The 17,559-nt window shown below is 34.6% G+C and overlaps 1 long non-coding RNA gene and 1 other non-coding gene across 2 annotated transcripts; one reads left to right on the forward strand and one right to left on the reverse strand.

Moving 5' to 3' along the window:
- The first annotated feature begins 2,121 nt into the window (after positions 1-2,121).
- On the forward strand, positions 2,122-11,616 carry LOC111613214. The gene is made up of 3 exons (XR_002754737.1): positions 2,122-2,931; positions 7,372-7,479; positions 11,053-11,616. It is a non-coding gene; the product is annotated as an uncharacterized LOC111613214 (long non-coding RNA).
- Positions 6,416-6,603, reverse strand: LOC111613223. Its single transcript, XR_002754740.1, has one exon. It is a non-coding gene; the product is annotated as a U2 spliceosomal RNA (small nuclear RNA).
- Positions 11,617-17,559: the final 5,943 nt, after the last annotated feature.

Here is a 17,559-nt window from a genome sequence, read left to right on the forward strand (position 1 = left end):
GGCAGATTACAAAGATATTTTTTAAAAATAAGAAAAATTTAGTTAATTGCTGGCGTTTCAATACTAATACAGTACAGGTAACCCCCGTATAACACGGTAGTTACGTTCCAAAAAATTGCCGTGTAATGCGAATCCGTGTTATGTGAAACAAAAAACTAATACGAAAAGGAGAATTAGGTTCCAAAAATTAAAAAAACATGCTACTATATTTACATAATTAAGATAAATATTTTTATTAAAATTTTCTTAAGTGATACATATTAATATAAATTAAACAATGTTTTCTTTGTCATCACTAAAAACACTATTAACCGAGAGCGTTTTATTTTTGGCAAGTTATCGTTATCCTCTGAGCATTTTTCTGCATTATTTTCAGATTCATGCTTTACCTTTTGCAAAAAGTGTATGTAATTTTAGATTGTTTGCTTCTAGTTAAAAGATCTTTATAAATTTCCTTATATGGTGCTAAGCACTTATGAAGAATAAAGAAAGTATGGAATAAGAGAAAAACATCTGGCAACACCAGAAGCAGAAGCGTCGAGATCTGGCAAAATTGAAACAATTTTCGCGAAGGACCATGTGTATGGAAACGAGAAAAGAAAATTCACACACTGAAGTACTACGAGAATTATTAGTACTTAAGTATGTAAAAATTTATTACATTTCATGTTGTACGAGGGTTCTACCCATTTCTCGAACCGTGTCAGAGTAAATCCGTGCTATAAAAGTGCCGTGTTATACGGGGGTTACCTGTACTAAGTTCGCACACAATGCACGACTCACGTCGATTTCGATTTACCTATAATGTGGATTGTGACTGTCGCCAGTCGAACGTCGTGCCGTTCGCACAGGCAGTCCGTCTGAGAAGAAGCCGGCTATTACACGCGATGATAAAATTGACATAACTACGCGGTAAGTCACGAACACCAACATACAAAATGAAAGTTTTGGTTAGAAATACTTTTTCTTGCCCTACATCTAATAATAGATGTCATCCTCTCTCCACGTGTCTGTTTTATTTCTCTGTCGATAGCCCAACACGTGTTCGGCAGCCAACTTATATTTTCACGCGCGCGTAGGATTTCTCTCATGACTGGATCTAGTTTCGAGAACTCTCTTGAGTCGATCGCCATTGAATCTCGTTTCAGTCGAAATTGAAATGGTCGAGAGAGGTCGCACCAAGGCATAGTCGCAGGCCTTGGTCACAATCTAGATCGAAATGCTCGGTGCGAACGCAGTATAAGGATCAAGTTAAAACAACGAGTTGCGAAGGAAATACTCATCGATGCAGTCCAGAAGTTAAATGGAAGTGAAGTTGTCCAGCAAATCTGTTTTCATCCTAGAGGAGTGGTGAAATCAGTTTAACGACTGGGACTATGCAGATTGAAGATGAACAATACGATATTGGAAGTACTGTATGGTCTCCGATTTATTTCCTGTTACGTTGAGATTGGTGCCAAATGAAGCAAATGAAGACTTGATGATTAAATTTTATAAAGTAATTAATGTTGTTACTAATTATCATCATAACCGAAAAGTTAAAACGGTTAGCTATCGGGTAATCTTGTTGACTAGGCAAAAGATCTCCAATTATGTAAAATTTCTTGGTAAATATGTCCCTTTGTTTTATGTGGGAATTCTAGCAGGAGTCTAGAGGAAACTGTCCAATCTTATCTTAAGCCAAAATTATTAGTAGAGGTCAGTCAAATTTACAACGTTCTTTGTTCACACAGATTTGCGCCCAACTCGGCACGCCAATTACACAACAAATAAAGTTCAAATAGTCCAATACGCTAATCAGGTCCGTCGAGAAAACACCTTGCAACGCATAAACGGGCTGTAACTAGAACTAATCTTCAGGTTGTTGAAGAAGCCACTGCGAGACGAATTCAGAGTTGCCTCGACCACTGAGGCACACTTGAAGTTTCCAACCGAACTTCGACAAAACTGTTGTATATCCAGACGTACCAAAGCTAACTTACGAAGTCAACACTTGGAACATAGCACCCCCAACTGCATTTAAAAACTACCGCTTCAACATCAATTGTTTTATACCCGTCGAAAGCGGGTATAAAACAATAACCAACCAGCGACCGCGCATTCAGAAAGCCAACGGCTACTTTCAACCGTCTGTTGGCGATCGTTATCAGTTTAAAGAAAAAGGAAAAAAACAGGAATCGTGTCTTTACGCGATCCACGAGTCCTAGGAAGAGAAGTTTGAAAAGGAGAAGAGCTAGAAGTTTAGAGAAAAAGTGTGAAAAAAGTGTTGAGAGAAATAAGGAAGTTAGTGGGAGAGAGTAAGGTGCAATAGAAGTGATTGGAGAGGAAGTTAAGCAGATGGAGGTGAGGACAGAGACAAGGGAAAAGGATAAAAATTTAGGAAAGAGAAAAATAGATGGAAAATGGGAACGTCAAAAAAATAATTACAGGATTTAAGGGGCAACTTTTATAAGAAGAGGGAATACATGAGAACAGTGTTGTGCTAGCAGATCGTGCTAGTCGGAGATTTAAATGTAGGACATTGAGTATGAAGAAAACAATAGAATATAGAAAATCCAGTAATGGATAGAAACACTCTAAATATTAGGTCAATTTACATTACTGGCTTCCGGAATTTGAGAAAACAGATATTCTTATTGAATATGGTATTAATAGAATTGCTATACAAGATGCGAATATTCGGAACTTTCTTGATTTAAGAGACCTGAGACGAAGATTTGTCGATTATAATATCTAGACAAGGGAGCACCGCTGTTATAATAATGTTAAAAAATGGATTAAGGTCCAAGATTTTAAAACTGATGTTGATGGTAGAACGGTAGCTGTTGCTTTTCAGGTTTGTGGTCGGCCTATGAGGATAATTGCAATTAATGCATCACCTGAGTTACAGAAAGGAAGGAGAATTTTTATTGTTTAAGAAATCTTTTAGCGGTGAGTAGGGATGTTTTTACTTTTAGGAGATTTTAATAATATTTTATCGGTTTTAGATTAAAATCGGCCATTAAAGTCGGATAGTTCGCGGAAAGTTTTGTTTAATATTTTAGATTTGGTTAGATTTACCCTAGGTAGCCAAGATGGCGGCGGTCGCTAATTCTGTCGACGCTTCCGGTCGCTATCTTTTGTTTGTACGCGCGCATGCGTGCAAACAAACGAAAGACGGCGGCGGAGCCGCCGCGTAAAAGGGAAGAAACAGATCGAATTACGAAAATTAACGGGTACTTATGGGTTAAGAGAACGCCAGTCGGAAATAGCATTTTTTCCAAATAATGCAATTTTTTATTTGTCAAATTTAATACAATTGTTAAATCAAACAATAAATTACGATTTATAAAGATACTAGCTTACCCGTCGCGCATTGCTGCGATCTCATAAGAAACGAATTTCAAGCAAATTCGTTATGATAAAATTCAATTTACATTTTATCATTTTTATTGAAACTTATTATTATATTATTATTATTATTATTATTCGTTTTCATTGGGAAAATATTTTATTTGTTGGAGTGCTTGTGGATACACGATATTTTTTGTTTTTCCGTCTGGTGCGTACACGAATAAATCAGAAGTTTTCCGACGCATGAACTGGCCGCATACAATTGTACTGTACTGTATATGTGAGAAGCACTGATTCTTTAAATTTAGCCCACATACTCACAGAGATTGTTAGAAGTGCGATATTCCTCATTTTTAAACATATTTTTAAATCCTTTAACATTTTAATTATTTAATTGCTGCTTTCTCTCTTCCTTGGCGTGTTGTGAAATTTCTGATAGTTGGATAATAAACCGTTTTATTGTAATTTGTCTTTTTAAATTATTTTGAGTCGATATTAAAATTTGGAAAAGGGGGATACCTAGATCGGTAAAATAGGCAAATTTCCTCCTACGACTTCGGTTGTTGTTCGGGGTACAGTTAAGGTTTTAACAAAGTTCGAGCGAATATGTAATTAGCAAAAAAAAAGTTGAAATAAAGTGATTAAACAAAAATTACTATAAATATCGTAAATAACAGTTCACAAATGCATATATAGAGCTATTTTTGGAGGGGGGAAATGGTCTTCACAATTTGAAATCGATCGAAAACACAGTGCTCGAATGCTCATGTAAACGCGCGCCATCTATCGTAGGATAAATGTACTTCGCGGGAGTGTATTAACCCATAAGTACCTTTTGGTTTTTCCGGATGTAGACTGCTTTTTACTCCTGCACTTTCTTTTGGAAGCGACATTTGCTTGTTTTTTTTTTTTTTTGTCGATTTTATCCGTTGTATTGGTTTTGTTTCCACAATTTTTCCCCTTTTTGTTGTTGTTTTTTTCGCTTTCTTGTCGCTTGTCGAAACTGGAGGGACGGCGGATAGACTCTCGGGTTTTTTCCACGTTGCTGTTTTTCCGGAAATGGGATATATGTTGCACAGATGCTTAACAAATGCGTAAAACTTTTCGCCGGAGTTTTTCGGCGGCCAATTCAAGAACTTTTTGTACATGAACGAATACAAGGACGAGTCGGACAGATCCTCCGTGTAGTGTCTTGGCAAATTCTTCTTGTTCTTCCAATAACCCCACAGTCTTTCGATCTTTTGGGTGTGTACCCCGGTTTTTGGATCGACGAAAATTTCCGAATGGTTGACCGTTCTGTGTTCGATGTATAGTCTTTCCAGTTTGTCTATGTCGTTTTAACCTTTCCACTCGTTCGTGCGAACCGTGCTTCCGGAATCGACAAATTTATAAATGATCCAATTTAGAGCGGTTTCGGAACTACACATTCTACGAACGTCCTCGACGTGCCGAATGCCTAATCTTGCGGCAAATTCGAAGTCGCTACCACCAATTCCGGAACGTAAAACTAAATTTGCATATTCCGATTCCAAAAGTCGAAAAAACTGCCCACTCGTGCACTTCGACCGAAATTCTTCGCTATCAATTTTATATAAATTAAAAAGAATAAAACTTAATTTCTCATTAAAAAACTTATAAAACTCGGCCGAAAGATTATAAATTCCAGGCGCTTAACGTTTCCGAAGCTTCTGGACAGCCTTACTAATTTTTTCAATCGTTATCTTCCTATCTAAAATACTATTATTTTTCTCTTTTATGGGACGGATACATTGTAAAAACTCACCCCAGAGGTTCTCATCAAACCCGGATCTCGATACAAGTAAATATAAAACTTCGAAAATTTCTTACTAATTTCATATTCATTCTCAATTTCTTTATCATCAATAACTACCTTCCTAATATCTATTCTTTCCTTGACTTAATTTTTCCTTTCAAAAATTGTCTTTACAGCTTCTCTTTTAAATGATAACGAGATTAATATGATTAAGTTTATATACTACACACAGATAATTGACCTTAACGTAAATGGAAACTCTATGGGTAGTGTTTTTTGTGAGGCGGGGGTACGACAGAGTTGTCCCTCGTCTATGATTTTATTTACAATTTATATTGAATTGTTATTGTGTATAATTCAAAATGAGAAGTTAATCACACCCCTTTATGTAGTAAAAAGTATCGGAAATGGAGAGAGTACTTTGGTATTATTGTTGACAAAAATCCGCAGATTATTACTGAAAATAGAAAAATTAAACTTGGTCATGTTTTTCGTGATATACATAAGCAACATATTAGTACAATATGTTAGATAATACCTACCCATGGGATGAAAATCGGAAAAATATAAGCTCACTCCTGGCCGAGTGGCAGAAAATTTCTTGGCAGAATTATGCATAGAGTGGGGGATGAATTACTTTCAGTAAATGGCCTGGTATACAGGCATTAGTATAATCAACCTAGCTTGGGAAGCAACAGACGGAGAACACGGTGGGATCAAACATGGTTCATCCATCGTTTACACCATCTTAGGGCGATTTTACACCATAATCGGCGTATAATCCGAGGGACTAACCGTAACAGCATTTGCTTTGTCAGCTTATATCAGTGACCGATTTGTTTGACCAATCAGAATGAGTGTTAGGATTGAAACGCCAGCCATTAACTAAGTTTTTCTTATTTTTAAAAAATATCTTTGTAATCTACCCGATTAATATTAATCGTCAATTTGCGGATATTATCTTACTTCATTTATTAATTCTTCTGAACGGTGTATTTTATATTATATTTTATTTTTTACACGTTTTCATAAAACCAAAGTTCTCTGTAACTCACTGACCCCATCGCAAATATTTAACTTTTTAAATCTGTGTGACTGGTGTTGGCGTGACAACAGTAATAGTACCGTTTCATGACAATACAATTGGATATCGGTCCAATCCGTTCTAGTGTGAAATCGCCTTTATTTCACTGGTCCATCGGCCAGAGAATATGGTAAAAAGGAGACGATTAATATATCTCCGAAGCCTATTTTCAGGCTTCGGCCATATCAAACATAATTCTAATCTTTATTGAGTTATCACCCCATTGTGTGTGGGCTATTCTCGGAAACAGTGCAAATCCGAGCCAACCCGCGACAAAGGAGGAGCAAGCTCCAAACTTTCGCCAGTTTCCAAAAATCAATTTAATATCGAAGCTTCTGGTAGAAGCGAATCAAATATTAAGCTGATTAGAACAGAAATGTTTATTTAGAGTTTGTGGGCAACTAAAAGTCATTTTATAAATGAATTACAGCAGAAATGCAGAAGGCCCAACTCACACCATGGGGAGCCTTCCGCATACATCGTAGAAAAAGAGCACCAGACTCCAGCATAAAGCAACGTCAAAACAAAAATATAAAATACATAAAACAATAAATCGACAATAAAACACCTTTTCACAAGGAAAGGCCACTATCAATCAGTTAAACATAATAAACCCGACAAACAATTTTCACAATAATACTCAAAACAAGATTAATAAATAATACAATAATAAGTTCGTTACAACATTACATCAATCAGTTATTGACAAAATATTAACAAGCCCATCACAAGCTCCACAAATTTGAAAACTATTCCATAATTTACAATATCCAACAATAAATAAAACGTTTATAATACAATCTAGAATTTTTTTCTTTTTTTTTAGAAATAATACCAATTAAATACAAAATAAACTCAATTATTATTAAAAGAAATAATTCCATCTCATTTCTCCATATCACATTTTGTACACCATTATATTTACAATTAAATTCTCTTTCAGTCATACATTCCTGATCACTTTTAATTTTTAATATCGCTTCTTCTTTTATCTTTATGACGATCAGTGTTGCATTCCATTTCTTATTTTCATACATTAACATACATCTCGCTTTCCATAACTGTCTCTTAACTAAACCGATAACATAACCGATAAGCTTAACATATACTAATTCCTATTTCTAATGTAATAATTCATTTGATATCTGACATGCAACCATGTAATATTTGTTTTCCATAGTTTTCTCATCCAGGACCAAACCTGAACAGCCACTGGACACGTGTAAAAAACATGAACAGTATCTTCATCACAGCCGCATCTAGAGCATCTGGGGTCCAATCGCCAATGGTGAGATTTTAAATAACTTTTCGTCATTACGACATTTTGCAATATACGCCACGAAATTTCTTTACACTCGACCGGGAGGGAATCTATATATTTCCACGTTTTTTTCCAATTATGCGTACTTTGTCGCATCCCATTACTAAAATGCTGTTTATGAATAACTTTATAAATCCTACTAGGACGAATTTTCCTATCAAAAAATATAATTTCATTGTCTTCATTTACAATCTCATTAACCTACTCCCTATATCTTCGATATCTTTTGTTATTATTAATCAAGAAGGGATAATTCCTCCCGACCGATAAAACTTTTTAGCAACCAGCCTAAGTATATAATGTACCAAATACGTAAAAGGATGAGTATTCTTTTTTAAATTATTTATCATGTTAGCCAACTAAAGCGAGCACTCTAAATTCTTTACATCCCACACTCTCCATCCTCCGTTTTCAAAATCATTTTTTAAAATCTTACGACTGAGTGGTTGAAAGGTATTCTGCCAAAAATATACAAAAATCGGACGCTCAATAATTTTAATATCCTCTGTCCGCAAATTCACAACATATAGCAAATAGATTATTCTCGCAAAAATTATTTATTTATTATTATAACCCTTTCGGGTAAATATAACCAAACATCTTTCCACTCAGTCAACACATCTTCGATTTTAGTTAACATTAATTCTACATTTTTTCTATAACTGTCTACACCAAACCATGCGCCGAGAATCTTTACAGCGTCAACCTGTTCCACTGACATTAAATCACACTTAATTTTACCATATACATTTAATAATTTCCTTTTCTTTTCATTTACTATCATTCCAGTCATCTTCGAAAAATTCCTAATAATTTCTACTAGTTTGTTCATAGCAGGATTATCAACGATAAAGAAACTGACATCGTCAGCATGTATTACAAATTTTACTTTATCGCAAGTACCTGGAATGTATAGAGGTGTAATCAATTTTTCCTCATTAACATTCTGTAATAATAGGTCAATATAAACGGTAAATACAGGTAGGCCTCCTACAACGCGGTAGATACGTTCCTTGAAAATACCGCGTTGTGGGAAATCGCGTTATAGGGAAATCGCCAACTCAATACAAAAACTGGGATTCGGTTCTAAAACGAGAAAAACTTGGCGTTTGAATGGCGTTTATTGAATTATTCACACCAGCCATTGGTAGCCACGAATTCAACACTAGTTTCATCAGCTGACCAGTGGCGTAGCGTAGTGGGGGCGGCAGGGGCTGCAAAATTTCACAATAAATAATAATAATTTCTTGTAAAAATTTGAACTATTTCATTTCATATTTTTGTCGCAACTACAATTCGGACCGATTGAAATGAGCACTTAATTGTTCATTACTTATTCTGTGACGAAACTGAATTTTAGTCTTTTAAATTGAGATACCTAAATTAGAAGGCAGCGAAATTTCCTCCGCCCTAGGCGGCTGACACCCACGCTACGCCACTGCAGCTGACAACTGTCCCATTTGTTTTAAATAATCAAATATTTTTTAAGCTTAAAGTGTTAAAGTGCAGTTTTATTTAAAGGCAACCGTTTCTTGTTCGTATCTTCTACCCATAATATTAGCGCTTGTTCCATTTTTTACATTACAGGTGCTCTCGGACTAGCAACATTTTTCGCAAGAATAGATGATCCGGATGCGACCAAATTTCTAATCTTTTCTTCCTATTGCTTAATCGACCGAATAGTCGACTCATTTAAATTAAAATGCCTACTAATATCAGCTATCCGCTCTTGATTTTTAATTCGATCCAAAATTTCTATCTTTAAAGAGTTATAAATTTCCTTTTTAACGACGGTCCTTTCTTTTCATTCGGCATTGTTATGGCTAAAATTTTTTCAAGCAGTTTTGTGGACAGTAAAACTCCCAAAAAATAACTTTTCTTCACTATGTTGTTAAAAATATACAGCCAATAGAAGTTTATACTGTATTTTGGACCATTTCTGCGGTCTCCACTTATTGAAACAGTATGAATGATGGAAAATTTAGTGATATATTTGAGTGTTTACGGTAACTGATGCATATCTGTCTAGAAATCGTTCTTCCCCTGAAACTTTCAAGGGAATAAATAACACGCTAACAGCGACAAACAGCTGTTTTCAAGGACATTGCCGAATTGCGGTTCGTATCACGTGATTCGTTGCGATTTTTCTGTTATGTGAAAGACAATTCGTTTCTAAATACCATAAACCGCGTTGTAAAAGTACCGCGTTGTAAGAAAATTACCGCATTTTTCCAACCGCGTTGGAGCGAAAACGCGTTGTAAAGGTACCGCGTTGTAGGAGGCCTACCTGTAATATCATCGATAACGGGCACCCTTGTCTTACTCCCGCAGTACACATTACATCGGTGGGTTCTACACCGTTTACGCAAATAGAGGTTCTCGGCGCATGATATAACAATTGGATTCTCTTAATCTCTCTTTCACTAAAACCGTATCTCTCAAAAATGCGCCATAACACCTCCTTATTAACGGTATCAAACGTCTTTTTAACGTCCACACAGAGGATGGAGAGCGGGGATTTTTTCTCAATATGCAAATCATATATTAATTTTACAAACATTGTATTATCCTGTATAATTTTACCTTTAATTCCCGCATTCTGAGTGCTCGCCACTTTATCTCTAACCAACACCTCGAGTCTTTCCGCAATAATTAAACTATATATCTTATAATCGACATTTAGGAGAGTGAGCGGTCTAAAATCGTTTATCTTATTTTCCGAGCCATCTGTTTTGTAAATTGAAAACATTTTCCCACAACTAAAAGAGTCGCTTTAAAATTTTCTTCAAAAAAACTTGTAAAATTCGACTGATAAATTGTCTGTGCCAGGGGCCTTACGTGAATGAAGCTTGCGAATCGCATCACTAATTTCCTGTCCCGTTATTTCTCTATCTATAATGCTGTCATTCTTTTCTTTAATCGGTTTAATGCATTTTGACATATAATATCACATTTGTTCATCTAACCCAGGATCCTTAAACAAATCAGTATAAAACTTCGTGAATTCCTGTACTATTTCATTTTCGTCTATAATTTCTCTATCTTCTATAATTAATTTCTTAATATCTATTTTTTCTTTCATTTTAGGTTTTTTCTTAAACACTGATACTCTTTTAATCCTTAATTTATTCATTTATAATTCGTATAATTATTCTTATTTTTAATCTCTATCTCTTTACTAATTTCTTCTCGTATTTTATTAATCTCCTTTGTCTTATTCATAATAATATATTTACTTAAATCTCTTTGTAGACTTTTTATTTTATTAAATCTAGTTTTCCGTATCCTAAACCAACTATTCTCAATTTCTTTATTAATATCATTTTTATTATTTTCCCATTCTTGCCAGGTAATATTATCGCTATCTCTTTCCAAAATTCTAATTATATTGTTCTTAAAGACATCATCGGTAATTTTAATTCTACGTTTCCTATTAATACCTCTATTTAAATCTATCTCTAATTCTACCATTCTATGATCACTCAATCTAATACCGCTCTGTCTCAATTCATAATTTATTATTTTATTTATTTTTTCCAGGTTTTCCGATATATAAATCCGATCGAGACGCTCTAGAGTACCCTTGCCAGACCACGTAAAACCCAGATGACTCGGATATATTTTGCGATAAATATCTACTAGGTTAAAATCGTCTATTATATTTTCAGCATAGTACGTGATCCGTCCGGTATAAGGGAAGTATTCTTATCTAAAACACTCAAAACAGTATTAAAATCACCTAATAAAATAAGATCACGACTCACCGCTAAAAAATCCGTTAAGACCTTCAAATTCTCTATCCTCTCCGAGACTCTGGGTGCTGCATAAATTGAAACTATTCTGTAGGGCCTGTTGCCAATCTGTATGTCTACAGCCAAAATTCTGCCGTTATCATCAGTCCGAAAATCATCAATTTAATCCATTTATGTATTAACATAACTATTTTTGTGCTCCGATTTTTGGCAAACGATACATACATATTAAAACCCAAAAATACTTTCTAAGGTTTGTTAAATCTATCATGTCTCTGATATTAGTATCCTGTATGGCCATCGATTGTGTCATAACTAAATTCGGCTGTATCGATTGTGTCATAACTAAATTCAACAAAAAGATCTGCTTTTGTTTATCACGCATTCCAGTTATATTTATAGTTCTTACATTTAATCTATTCATTATCTTTTCTAGTAGCTACCCTTCTTTGTCTTCTATTTGATCCGGTTCTCTGCGACATTGGCGTTAAATCATCCGATGTATCTTTTAAACTAATAATTTTTTGTAGTTTATCTATCGAATCATCTGCACTATAGCTCATTCTTTCTATTGCCATTGCTTTTTTATACACCTCTCCTTCTACATGTTCTATACTATTCCTTCGCTTTCCCCTTCTATCATCTCTATCTGTCTCCTTTTCTTTAACTACATCCATGTCTATCTGCTTATCTTTTTCCTGTTGATTTTCTCCCTGATTAGCCTCGTCTACACTACTATCCATTTCTCTTTCATCACCTCTATCTCTCCTTTTCTCTAAACTGCTTGCACGTTTTCTTTCTAAGCTTTTCTTTCGCGGCCCTCTTTCACAAACTTCTGCGAATGTTAGAGAGGGACATTTCTCATTTTTGTCATGAACATGCCGACAATTATAACACACGTTATAATCTTTTATAAGAAGATGCATGCCATTTCCACATCGATGGCATAATTTTATCATACAGTCACTTCATGATCAAATGAACCGCATCTAAAACACTCTTTCTTCATACCCATATAAATTAATTGTACATTTCTACCTAATACTTTTATAAAATTAGGAATTCTTTTCCGCGTAATAATCGAGAAACGATACGTTCCCGTTTTTAAGTCAGTCCCTCTATACTTATTTGCTATTACATTTCCAACTCTACCATAATCACTCATTATTTTTCTCAACAGGTACTCGTCGGCTTCGAAAGGAACCAAACGCGCCGTTACAGTCAACAGATCCTCCTCTAAACTTTCTATAATATAATGTTCTTTTCCTACCTGGATCGAATGTTCAACTAGTTTCTCTTTATATTCCACAGTAGAAAGACCAATGTCCACAATTCGCCGAGGATGAAAACACACCTGACGCACTATTCTTTCGCCTCCAAGAATTTTCTCAATCGCCGCAACAACTTCTGGTATATCTAATCATTATCCAGAGACAAAGCGAACACTTTTAATCGCCGTATACCGTTGAAGCAATTCTTCTTCCCTTGCAAACAACAAGGTCGAAGTCGTTGCCTCAGCTGGTCCTTCGACCATCCCGTCCAACCCGGGTGACATCGACCGGGTCCGGAAACTAAGGTCGTCCAGTGTGGTCTCATCGTGGGAAGAGAGGGTCACCCCAACACCTCCTAGAGCCACATTTGGGCCAAGGGAAAGAATCGCTGACGTGCAGGCAGCCACCGTCTGCGGTCACTGGCTAAGTACCAGTACCAGTTAGTAGAAAGTCCAAAATCGGCAAAACTCACCACCAAGACCAGTGAAAGTCCACAGTAGAAATCCAAACACTAATAATCCAGTCAAATAGTCGACAAAATCCAGGCACAAATCAGCAACAGATCAGCTAAAAACTGTAAAATAAAACAAATAATTTATAAGCCTTAAGCAAAAACGAAAACAGGTACAGTGTTTTGAAAGTTTGGTAAACTAACAACCTTTTCCTTTTACAATTGAACATTTTCTTGAACCATCACGCATTAAAAAGCACAATATCTTAGAAGGGTTATTAGTATTATCAACATTAAGCAATCCCGACAATCAATAGCCTGTAAAGACAAGCTTTAACTCCCAACAAAAATAGCTAATTTACAATAATCCACAGAATCATAACATTATGAACATTCCTGTTTAATACAGGTAAAAAACTCTGTCCAAAAGGCAGATAACAATAAAATATAATTAAACATCTAAATTCAAAAAACAAACTTATAAGATATCACAAAAATAAATATCATTTACATTTTCAAAAAATACAAGTGGTTAATTACAAAATTTTTACTAACAGATTAGGTAAACATTTACTGAAAATAAAACTGTCACCACTCATCATTCAAAAGAATTACATTATTTTCTATCTTATATACTACATCAGTTCCCCGATAATATTTATTGAATTCATTTACAGTCATTGTTTCATAATCACTTCTTATTTTGTATTTTAATTCCTGTTTTATCTTAGTAACCACTAAAAAATCACTACAATATTTTCGCTCAAATGTCATTTCACATCTATTTTTCCATAATATTCTTTTCGCCAAGGCTACACAACAATTGATCAGATATACATTTTGATTTCTCACCACAAAATTCATTTGGTATTTTACATTATTCCAACTTATCGGGGTTCTCCATATCCCCGAGATCCAGGACCATACAGACCGTGCTACACTACATTCATAAAATACATGAACAATAGACTCGTTCCCACCACATCGTAAACATCTTGCATCTCTACTTATACGATGAATCCTTAAGTATTCCTTGCACATGACTATATTATGTATTATTCGCCACGAAACCTCAATCCACCCGACCGGAAAACTAAAAACATTTTTCCATATAGCTGGCCAGTTTATATTAGTATTTATCATATTGCTATTAACATATTGTTTATGTAGTATTTTGTATATTTGAATTGGTTTTATTGTCCTACTCAAATCAATCAAATGACTATTTTCATTAATAATCAAACTCAATAATTCTCTCCATTTCCTATATTTTCTCGTATTACTCTTCAAAATCGGAAAACTAGTTTCCAGTCGAGTGAATTTCCTAGAAATTGGGCCTATAATGTACCTTACAATATAGTACAACAGATGATTCTTTTTACTTAATGTATTTATAATCATTGTTAATTGTAAAGCTAATTCAAAATCTTTCAGGTCCCACACTCCCCATCCTCCCACATCGACGTCATTTTTTATCATCTTTCGACTGAGGGGTTCAAAGGATTTATTCCAAAGATACGTATAAATAGGTCTCTCCAAGCATTTGATATCCTCCTTAGTTAAATTAGTTACATATAATTTATAAATAAGTTTTGCCATTATTACTTTTTTTTATTATTAAAACTCTCTCGGGCATATATAACCAATTTTTAGACCATATCCTAATTTCATCATTAATAGCCAACTTCATCTCGTCTCTATTTTTTATTTTCTCATCTTTTCCTTACCAGATCCCCAACACTTCCATAGTATGAACCTTCTCAATACCACTTACATTCAAACTCAGATTCCCTACAACATCCATAATCTTACATTTATTTTTGTTTATCTGCATACCAGTCAATGCACTAAATCTATTTAATTTCATTATTATTCTATCTAAACTAAAACGATTTACAACAAAAAACGTCACATCATCAGCATGTGATACATAAATTACTCTCTTTTCCATCCCAGGAATGTAAATCGCTTCAATTAAATTATCATTTTGTATATTTCTTAACATTACCTCAATATAAATAGCGAATAGTACCATTGACGAGGGACACCCCTGTCTCACTCCAGCTTTACATTCAATCTTATCTGAATTTATATTATATATATTATTTATATTTATATACGTGCTCGGGGTCTGGTATAGCCTCTTTATATACCAAATTTCCTCCTCATTTAACCCAAATCTATCCAATGTATGCCAGAGAGCTTGTCTATTTACGGTATCAAATGCTTTTTTAACGTCGATGGAGAGGAGGGAGAGCATGGTCCCTCTCTGCTTATAAATCTCTTGTACAAGACGCAGAAACATAGTATTACATTGAATTGTTCTCCCCTGTACACCAGCCGTTTGTGTTTCACCAATAACTTCTCTAAACACCAACTCGAGTCTCTTAGCTATTATCAGACTATAAATCTTATATTCTACGTTCAACAAAGTTACTGGCCTAAAATCATTTGTACTGCAGTTCACATCATCATTTTTTCTAATTAATATCATTTTCCCATTACAAAAAGTGTGACTAAAAACTTTAAAATTGTAAAGTGTATATAATAAGTCATTAAGATTCTCCCCAAAAAACTTAAAAAAATTCAGAATTTAATAAATCCCTATTCGGTGATTTATGAACATGGAGCGCCTGTATAGCTTCCTTAATCTCTTCCTTTGTAATCTCCTTATTTATTATGTTATCATTTTTCTCTTTAATTGGATATATACAACCAAATATTTCCTCTTCCAATTCTTCATAATAATATGGTTCAGCAAACAGCTCATTATAAAAACTATAAAAGCTTCTTAATATTTCGTTATTACTAGTAATTTCTTGTCCATGTTCTACTAACCTATTAATTTCTAAACTTTGTCTTTTCTTAATCCTGTTTTTATATCTAGTTTATTTCAATCTCTACCTCAACCATTCTATGATCTGTTAGTCTTTTTAATTCTGTTTCTAACTCATAACTTAAAATCCTATTTATTTTTCCTACTCCCTTTGATGCATACACTCTATCCAAGCGCTCCCTTATTCCTTGACCCTCCCAAGTATATCCATGATGATGTGGAAAGCAAACTCTAAAAATATCATAAAGATCATAATCTTCTAAAACACGCCGTAGAATATTTCGCGAACTATCTGAAGCAATCGGTCCATTTTTGTCAATACAGTCTAAAACACAATTAAAATCACCGAAAAATATTAATTCCCTACCACCCCTTAAAAACTCAGTCAAATTTTTAAAAAAGTCTTTACGTTCATATGCTCCAGTCGGTGCATAGATACTTATCACTCTAAAGGCCCGATTTCCAACATGAATATCTACTGCTATCACTCTCCCCTCACTATCTGTTCTGAAGTCATGTACTTTTATATTTTTACTTATCAACAAGATTACTCCCGTTCTCTTCCTAATAGCGAATGACGCGTATATATTATAATTTATAAAAATATTTCTTAATTGTCTTACATCATGCATGTCCCTAATATTCGTATCCTGGATCCCGAGGATATCGATTCTACTGGTAAGTACCATATTTACTAAAAATATCTGTTTACATCTATCGCGTAACCCGGATATATTAACAAATCTAATATTTAAATTTCTTACTTCAGCCATTATCGTTTCCTTTTTGTGTCTTTCTACACATATCCCCTATCATTAAATTCTGCTGTAGTATTGATCTTTCACCTAATTTTCCAATTCCCTGATTTGTCTTCTGTATTCTCTGTTTTTCCAATACTGGATTTCTCTCTAAGCCAACTATTAACCGTTTAGGGGTCAATTTTTCCTTTGTTCTACTAGCCCGTCTTTTTCCTATCCTTTTCTCAGATTCCCCTTCAATCCCTTCCACCATCTGTTTTACTTTACTCTGCTCCCTTCCTTTTTCCCCATCACTATCTCTATCACTCTCCTGATCTTTTTCACTACTTTCTTCAGTCCTCTATAGACTATTAATAACTCTGGAGGTTGTATTTCCTCCGTTTCCCTTTCCTGCTCTATTTCCTGTTTCTCATTCTGTTCCTTTCTCCACCTATCCAAACTTTTTTCACGCCTTCTTTCGAGGCTATGTTTTCTTGGTCCCTTCTTACATATCTCCGAGAATAATGGTGTAGGACATTTCTCTCCTTTTTCGTGTTTCTTCCTACAATTATAACAGGCCTCACATTCCCGTACTAAATGACTGTCACTTCCACATCGATAACATAATTTAATTGTACAATCTTTCACTTCGTGATTTAAGTCTCCACATCTTAAACACTCTTTTTTATTTCCTACATAGTACAGTTGTACACGTCTACCTAATAATTCCATAAAGATAGGAATTCGCTTCCTTGTTATTATAGACACCCGAAATGCACCCGTACGTACATTCGTATTTGGATGGAGACCTGTATACACGTTAATTATCCTACCGTATTTTCCTAATACAGTACTTCTTTTATCAGGCTTTCATCAACCTCATAAGGAGCATACCGAACAGTTACAGTTAACAAATCCGTTTCTAAACTTTCTATAGTGTATTTATTATCTCCCACCTTTATTTCTTGTCCAATTAATTTCAGGAAACATCGCTAAATTA

This window comes from Centruroides sculpturatus, unplaced genomic scaffold (genome assembly GCF_000671375.1).
Source record: "Centruroides sculpturatus isolate CEXI.00-Female unplaced genomic scaffold, Cexi_2.0 scaffold1804, whole genome shotgun sequence".
Classification (NCBI taxonomy): domain Eukaryota; kingdom Metazoa; phylum Arthropoda; class Arachnida; order Scorpiones; family Buthidae; genus Centruroides; species Centruroides sculpturatus.